Raw genomic sequence first — 8,888 nt, 5'->3', positions numbered from 1 at the left:
AAGGATGTCGTAACATCGAGTTTTTTTTGTTAAAGAAAGATGGTGTGATACCAACTCAAGCGCTTAGCGGATCTCCTAGGAGTCAGCTTACCGTATTCTCGTGTATAGTTTGCTTTCGAATTAACCCTGCTTCAATTAGGACTTTCAAGGGTTGTAACGTGGTCAGGTTCACGGTTTAAGAAAAAAAGATTTTTAGGCTCAAATTATTTGGTGCCCACCCCCTTCATGATGTTCTCCAGTCCTAAGTTCAGTTAACTTGACACGAGCATTCATCTTTCAAGAGGAGTTTGGAAATGATTGAGGAGTCAATAAGGTATTTGGACACGGCAGTCACTTTACCTTTTGTTTTTGGTGTCTGACCACACGACTTTGTTCTTTTGATGAGGATTCTTATTTTGTAATCCTTGTTTTTTTGCTTTTGCTTTGCTTTTCTTTTTTTTTTTTGTTTCCCTAACTTTTGCCTGGACAAATTCTTTTGAATTTTGATTTGGATGTCCAGCGGGATGCCCTAACTTTTACCTAAGTCACACGTTTTCAATTTGTTGACTTAGCGGGCTTTTCTTCTTTTTTTCTTTTCTTTTTGATTCATTCTTTTATTTTGAACAAGTCGTGTGATCCTGAATCTCTGATTTGTTGGAAGTGCATAGTGACTGCCTGAGTCATTGATTGATGAAGAATTACCATTGTGGTATCATCATATTTTGACCTCCTGATGTGAGGGATAAACCACAGCGGCTTTGATGTTGGTCTCGACTTCCTGATGTAAGGGATAAATCGTTGTGGATTTGACTTTCCTCAAACTTTTGAAAGACAACCATTGTTATGTCCTTGAATGTGTGCTCCTGATGAATTTTGAATGCTCGATCAGGTTAACTAAATACTACCCTGCCCCAGGGTTAAAATAAGGGTTTTTTCTGCATAGAAAAGAAACTCCTACTTCAAAGGCTCAGAGGGGTTAACGAGGGTTTCACTCCCTTATATCTCCAGTGTTTGGGAATTTGAAACAATGCCTGTACATCATCAACAGGGTTCTACTCAAAAGCATACCATTTGAGGTACTTGGTATTATGCTCATCATCCTCCCTTCGAAGTTATCATGCTTTGTGTAGCAAGAGTTAAGTATCACAAAAAGCATAAAAAAAAAACATATAAGAGCAAAAGCGAATGGATTTTTCAAGACAAACATATCCAATGCATTATTATTATAGTTCAAGAACAAACAAGTTTTACATACAAACAGTATTGAACAAAACAAGAAAGATTACACATGAAAATGCATGATGATTTAAGAATTGTCAATGTTGAGGAGATTCTCTCCGTATGGACTTATTGCTCCAGAAGATCCATTGAGTCAAAGGAGAACTTCAATTCTGGCCTTCAGGTGTGAATGCAATAGCCTTTGCATCAATTAGGTCTTGTACCTTATCTCTGAATGACTGTCAGCCTTCAATCAGATAACCAAGTGCCCCCAGAGTGGAAAGCACATCAAGCATTACGTCAGAACACTTTAGATCACTTCTTGGAAGAAGATTTCGGCAAAGTCATACAGAAGTTGCAAGTGTCCAGATTTTAGGGATTTGAGCCATGCAAGTGGTGCACAAACTCAAGATACAAGGCGTCTTGCTTATCCCTCGGTCGGGAGCCTCAAATATAGTTGTTGGATCAGAAAACACCATCATGAATGGAGGAAACTTGTATTACTATCAGCGAACAACAATAGCCTCTGACGCTTGGCTATCAAAGTCATTACTTGGAACACACAATAGCTATTAGGAAGGAAGCCTCTGGTAGTACAAGTTGCAAGTGATTCACATGAGTTACTTCCTCGAGAAAGAACAAACAATCTACTTGCAGCAGATGAAATGGGATTGACCTGTAGGAACCATTACGAATAAACTCAAACATCTCTGCATCGAGCAAGTTCTGTACTCTTTGTACCTCAACACTTTGTAAGGCTTGACCTCATGATCAGGTGCCCCGAGAATGGAAAAACACCGAGTATTGTCATCGAAATCAGGAGAGCTATTTGTGGTGAGAAACACCCAAAGCACGAATCTTAACCAACTGAAATTCCATCAAGCGGGGAAACAACTAGGATATAAGGCATTAGGATTACATCAGCCTACTTCTTATACTTTTTCCGTCTCTGTTGAAAAGCGATGGTTGCTGAAAAGGAAACTCCATGAGAAGGAGGTGACTCTGGATATGAAACAGAATCTTGAGAATGAGAGGTGTCTCTGTATATCAATCTCGATTACTGTCTGGCAGAAAATTCTGGCGAAGTCACATGGAATTTGTAAGTGCTTTAGGGATTCGAGCGATGCAAATGGTGCAATGCTCAAGATAGACAATGTCTTGCTTATCCCTCGTGCGGGAGCCCCAAGCAACTTCAAACACTTGCAGATCCTAACATCACGACCAGGTGCCCCAGAATAGAACTCACACCTAGTGTCATCGTCATCAAGCAGAGAATATGTAGACATCCACACAATACGGAGCTTAACCAGTTGCAAATAAAGCAAGCATGGGAGCAAATGAGCATAAGACAAGCCTTCAAAAAGAACCCCAAACTGAGCTTTCATCTTGGCAAAATCCCCACAAAGTTGTTCCATGACTAATCTTTGAACAAACAATAAGAACAAGTCGAGTTTGTGAGTCTGGAGAGAATACCAAGTCTGAATAAGAATTCCTCAACCCTGAACACCTGTTATGCATGAAATGTATGAGATGCATGATATGCGTGCAATGCCATGTTCAATCGATTTCCAAGGAATCCTCGTGTTTTGAATTTTGACAAGCAAGAGATGGAAAAGCTCGACACGAGGCTTAAAGATATGATTCCTTGGAAATGAAAGGAACATGTATGTTAGTTATTTTTTGTACATCATTTTTTGGAAAGTAAACATGCAATGATGCAAGGTGGTGGGACTTGTTGCCTTTCACCAGGCATTCTGGACTGCCGGTAACACACATAGTAAGAAGCCAAAGGTTCGGCCCCAAATGGTATACCACACGGAACACGGAATATCAATCCACGAAACCAAAGCCCATAGTCAATAACACACTGGAATAGAACACAGACTACCACTCGAACAAGAATCATAGTACCCCACGAACAGGAACCAATAGTACCCTCGAACGAGAACAGCGGTAACCCACGAACAAGAACAGCGGTAACCCACGAACGAGGATAGCGGTAACCCACGAACGAGAACAGCGGTAACCCAGGAACGAGAATAGCGGTCACCAACAATGTACCTGTTATATGATCATTGATTCTTGCCCCACTCACGGGTAAAATCCAGACCAAGGTAAGGTCATGAAACACAGTATACGGTCCGCCCGAAGGTAAGCATCATCACAGCGCGGAAGCGGGTGACGATAATACCTCCGTTTGAAACCACTACCCTGCTCGTGATCACATAATCCATCCCGAGACGTACACCTCGAGACAAACCATGCTCCCACTCTATCCTAGGGTTCCTATGGTTCACACATAGCCTGGGTATTGGGCCTTTTACCTTTTGAAACACCCACCCAACAGACAGAGATCCAGCCAGTCCAGAATATGATGCAGAAAAGTAAAAGCGCACATAGAATGCAATACAAACAGGTAAATATGCAAAGCAATAAAACACCCAAAGATAAACACACAAGCGCTAGGATCGACTTGCCGAGTCCGGACCTGCAACAGGTCGAGACATTCCCCAGCAGAGTCGCCAGCTGTCGCTACCGCGAAAATTAACAGAGTCGCCACTAACATATTTATCCTGAAAAGGAAGGGAATGCCAGCAAACCACAAAACAAAACAACGGTCTCACGACCAGAGAAAAAGGGTAAGGGAGTCGGTTACGCGAGGGGAAGGTATTAGCACCCCTCGCGCCCATCGTACTCGATGGTATCCACGCTTGTGTCTAAAACTATGGGTGTGTAAGCAAACTACGCTAATCTGGACTAAAATGAATGCAGAATGTAGGGAAAAGAAAGGATTGTGCTCGCACGGGCCCTACCCCGCTGCCTACGTATCTGTTTTGCAGAATCAGAGCTACCGTAGCTCGGCTAACTAATTTCTGTTTGTTTTGTGTTTTTTAGGTGAACGAGTTACATTCACACTCTGCTGCTCGACCTTTGGAGACTTATGCTGGGAATGGAGCGGAAATAACAAGCTCTTAAGAAAATAAAATCAAAAGAGTGTGGTTTGTGTTTTAAAGAATGCATGAGGAAAACCTAAGCTAAGGGGGAAAGCTTGCTACCTAATGTTATCATACAAAGGGTACAAGTCTAAACTAAACTAGCAACCTACGAAGGAGAGGGAAAGCAAACAAGAGTATCACACAAACGAGCTCCGCTCGTAAAGCAAACAAACCAACGGCACTGGCCGAATGGTAGAAAAGCGGTCCCGCCATAGCCAAGGGGAGCAGCTCAACCCAAGTCAACCAAGCATTAGACCTCGTGAAAATGACCGGGCCATAGACAAGAGGGCGGACCCCTCTCAGCAACCAAGCCGTCACGGATCATAAAGGAAAACGGTGCGTGCGTACACCGAGCATCAACGTCGAGCGACGCGAGCTATAGGAAAGGCGGGGGTCCGGCTGCATGAACCCTTTTCCTGACATACTCGATAACAAGATCTTGTGCAGGTTCAGAAGCAAGCAACGCGTAGCGTGCGCTTACTGAACGGACTCGATGAGACTAGGCGGGGGTTGATTGCTAACCCTTTCCGTATGCCTTCCATGAGGACTTAACGGAGTGCCATATAGGACTTATTACACCGTGACTCCCTGCCGCAAAGCACAAATGTAAACATACCAACAAAAACAGAGCCTCTTTCGAGGGCTTGGCTAGATGCATGTCTAGGTCCTACTTCTCATGTTAAAGGATGATGCGAGAAAGCGATAAAGTACAGAAAGAAGTAAAAGGGAATAGGGAACGATACCAAACGGATAGCAAATCCGGAATGAGCTAGCACGCGTAAGCAGAGAAGTCCGAAGTACTTCGCGTAAGCCATCATCAAGCAAAGCTAGTCAGAAAGTGTCGTCGTGAAAGTAAATCACGAGCGACATGTGGTACACGTCGAGCATAACCACATAAGCAACCTGCAAAAGAACACAAGCCAGACAATGCAGGAATATACATCTCAATGCATGAGAGATCAGATGACTGGCATCGGAAATATGTTCGTGTCCCACAAATAAAGTGGAACACAATGCAAAACAATCGCACTAGAAGCGAAATCGTGTTCCACAAATAAAGTGGAACACGAAGCAAGTCGAATCGCAATCGAAAGCTCTCTTGAAGTACCTCGCACATCTCAACAACCAAATCAGAAATAACAAGGCAAACGCGCACCGCCATAGAAAATAATAGCAATTAAATTCTAAGTAAATTCTAAAATAAAATCTAACAAGATTAAATTGTTTTTTTATGGCATTTATATCTAAAACAATAGAACAAAACTATGTACAAAATATTAAATCTAACACGGAAAATAGTACATGTTTTTTATTATCTCTTTTTATCAATGCGAGAAATCTAATCAAACATAATATTTTTTATAGCATTTTATCAAAGAATTAAAACTAAGCAATATAGCAAAACATCTCAATTCTAACAAGCAAAGCATTACATGTTTTTTTGATTATTTTTTATCAAGCCAAAAGTTTAACAAATGATTGATTTTATTACATTTTATTATGCTAAAAATAATAGAAAGCAAACTAGTTAAAAAAACTAAATCTAAAACATCAAAATCATGCATACAGGGGGTGAACTACTGGAAATAGTGGTGCAGAGAGAAGCAAAGGCGCAGAGCCCAAGGGAGTTGGCCCAGAGCAGTTTTTTGTTCTATTCTTTTGTAGCAATGGCCAAAAACAAGGGTGATACGGGCTTGCCTAAGGGTGCATGGTAGTAATTCGGGTGAGGCTTAGGCTTGATCCATTATCACATTCATCATCCAATTATTCTAATTAAACTACTCCATCACATTAAGCTAAATCAAAATTGTATCAACCTTCTCACTAATTCAGATTTAATTCACATTAAACATACTTAGTGGAATTGTTTTCAGATTAAAACTCTACATTAATGCAAATGAAATTAGAAGAGGAATTAGGGTTACATGAATGTGGCCATTGAACTCTTGAAACCAGAATCCTCCTTCCTCTCTTCTCGGAACGGCGACGCTCCTTCTTCTCCAATCAACTCTCCGACCGCCGTGAATCAAGAAGACAAAACAACAACATCTCGTCTCTCCGACTCCATCGTCTCTCATCTCAATCTCTCTCAAATCTCTTTCGTCTCCGATGAAATCCTCCCGGCGAGACTCTCTCTTATGACGGCGCGGTGGTAAGGTTGCTGTTGCGATGAAGATGAAGAGTGCCTCTGTTGCGCCTCTGCGAATCAATATTAAGTCAAATCTGAACGATGATGACGTTGCGTTGGTGAAATCACAAAGTAAGGCGATTTGAAGATGTTGTTGATCGAAGCAGCTCTGAATCGGGGACGATTGAGCGAAGATGGCGATGGTTGAAGTTGTTATATCCCGGCATCGTTTTAACCTCTTGCTCCTTCGATTACACTCCACATCACTTCTGTTATCTTCTTTTTCTTCATTTTGAAACGTGATTATTGCAGGTGATAAACAACGTTGAATTTGTGATGGTGATGAATTTTGTAGATTGAAGGTTACGAGGAAGACGAATGAAGACGAAGATGATTATAGTTCAGATTCATAGGAGAATCCTTATGGTAATGATTGAAGAGCGATTGAGGCTTGATGATTGATGAGTTGAGAGGATGAACTCAGATTGAAGATGGCGAGCGTCAAGATTTTCAGATGTTGATGAATCTTCTCCTTCGATTCTGTTTGTGTGTTTGTTCTGCAGATTGAAAGTTATGGTGGTGAATGGATCGAAGCGTGTATGAGATTCGGTGATGAGGTTTTTTGATCGAAGCTGCTACATGGAGAAGATTATAGTGTAGTTGAAATTCAGAGAGAAGAAGATTAGTAGGTGATGAAATGGAAGCGTGAAGGTGAAGATGAAGATGCCGCTGAGAAAGTTGAATGAGGGAGAGAGGCTTGTTGGTTGAAGAGAGAGCTCCAATCGAAGAAGTTTGTTACAGCTTTTTCTTATCGATATTTTCTGTTGATTGAATTCTGTTACACTGATTCTTCTTTCTTCTGAATTCTTGCTGCATTTTTTGTGTGAACCGTCTTATGCAAGCTGGCAATTGTTGTAAACCGATTTTGGATTTTTTTGCAATTCTCAAGTTTGGTTTTTGTTAGCATAGAGCTGGGAATTGTTGTTGCAAGCTTAGAGTGGCTCGATAGTATTTGGTATTGATTTGGATAACTTTTGTGTAAGTTTCATATGGATTATGAATGGGCTTTTGAATGAGAACTTGAATTTTTGGATGAATAATAGTGTATATTTTTGAAAGAATGAATAAATTGTTTTCAAATCGTTATTCAATCCACACGACAAATTCCAACTACTCAAAGTAATCATCTCTTTCAAATGATCTTTAAATTCCCATGAAATTTCTTTTGAATATTGAACAATGAATCTTTCACTTCCACAAGAAAATAAATCAAGATCAATCATGTATCCATTATCTTCGAAGCAACATATAAATCTTATAAATGGTTAGAGATGAATATTTGAACTTGAGACCTTGAACAATCTTTGAAGATGAATTTTACTTGATGCATAAGAGCAACCTCAACATACAATCCAATTAACCTCGGTTGGATCTTAACAAACTCAAACATTCAGGTGAGAAACTAGAAACTCTTCATTATTTTCTTTGATTTTCGAACGACGAAATAAACGTCATTTATAACTTATAGCACAAGAAAAGAGGGGCAAATTTTGGGGTGCAACAGGTTGCTACATGGTTTGATGTAAAGGCCCACACATTTCAGCTATGACTTTTCACATCGGGTTCAAATTCAGGCCTCGGTGTGAAATTCTTTATAACAAAATTTCATCTTATTTACTAAATTGCCACCGCATTATTTTTCACATCAGTAGAAATAAATGTCTGATGTAAAATCCCTAAATCATGTATTTTTCACTTCCATTTGTTATGAAATCTGATGTAAAATCCTTTAACAAATATTTTTCACATCATATGTCTTGAAACCTGATATAAAATCCTTTAACCGAATATCTTATTTTTAGTAGTGATTGGGAACATGTGAAGTTTGGGAATTAACTTCATTCACATTTTGTCGAGGTTGTGTTGCCTCAAATTCTGCAATAAGATTTGCTGCAAACATTTCAAATTAAGGATAAACTTGATTTTGGTTTGCAAAAGGGTGTTGTTCTTGTGTTGTATTTTCATATGCAACTATAGTTTCAGGTTGGGGTTGTTCTTGTATTTTATTTTCATATGCAACTCCGGATTAAGGTTGGGTTTGTTCTTGTGTTGTATTCCCACATGCAACTCATGTTGCATTTTTCTTTGGTTTTCTCAACACATATAGATCTATGATACTTCAATCTTTTCTCTTGATCTGAAGCATCAAAATCACTACTACCAAGATCATCACTAGCATAATTAGTATCCATATCATCATTAAAACCACTAGATGAACCTACATTATCATCAACAATTCTTAATTTCTTTGGATTATTCTTATGCTTCCTTGCTATTAGTTTAAACCTTTTTCTTTTGCCCTCAGATTGTTTTTCAATTAAATCAAATTCATCATCCAACCTAAGAGCCCTCTCATCCTCACCATCATTAAATCATATACCATTATCTTCAAACTCACTATCATCAAATCATATACTATTAGCTTCAAACTCACTATCATCACAGTCATCATTGTCAGCATTATCCTCATGTTCATCTTCTTCAACACTAACACCACTTTCATCGTT

This window comes from Vicia villosa, linkage group LG6, assembly GCF_029867415.1.
Source record: "Vicia villosa cultivar HV-30 ecotype Madison, WI linkage group LG6, Vvil1.0, whole genome shotgun sequence".
Lineage (NCBI taxonomy): Eukaryota > Viridiplantae > Streptophyta > Magnoliopsida > Fabales > Fabaceae > Vicia > Vicia villosa.
This window is presented reverse-complemented; position numbering follows the sequence as displayed.